Source organism: Belonocnema kinseyi, chromosome 1, assembly GCF_010883055.1.
Source record: "Belonocnema kinseyi isolate 2016_QV_RU_SX_M_011 chromosome 1, B_treatae_v1, whole genome shotgun sequence".
Taxonomy (NCBI): Eukaryota; Metazoa; Arthropoda; class Insecta; order Hymenoptera; family Cynipidae; genus Belonocnema; species Belonocnema kinseyi.
The window spans coordinates 143465739-143466373 of NC_046657.1; positions in this window are offsets into that span (position 1 = coordinate 143465739).

Genomic DNA, 635 nt, shown 5'->3' on the forward strand with positions numbered 1-635 from the left:
GTGAAATTTGAATTGCACGAGGTACATGATTTAGAATGTGGAATTCTCATCTACATTCCACTCTTGGTGAACAACTAGTGTTGCCAACTTGAAAACGTGATTTTGCGGCACACTTTTGTAAAAATTGCGGCATTTCAAACGAAAATGCGGACAAGTTGTTTTTGCTCATTTATCGCGTCATAACTCAAGAAAAATGCTGAATTTCACTTTGATATGAAAGACAATTTTTAAATGCGAGGTAACCAACAGAGCAAAAATTAGGTACTTCAAGTTGTAACGTTAGCTGGCAAGATGCCTGCTTGCCGAAAGGCAAACAATAGCACTAAAAACATGGGAATACATTTTATTTTTCTAATGTCTTCCAGAAAAATGATATTTCACAACTAGTGTTTTTGTTAAGTAGTTTCTATTTTCTAAAAAATATTTAATAAAATAATAAAATTAACATTTCTCATATTGTTTTCAATAATTCAATGAATCGTTCTTGAGAAATAAAAACTAATGTGCGATAACACTTATGGTAAAAAATCATGTTTTACTAACAAGGAAACTATCCCAGGTGTCCCTCACCGATTTTGATGAAACTGCAATATGTTGTAATACATCGAAAAATAAGAGACACGTATTTTTTTTTA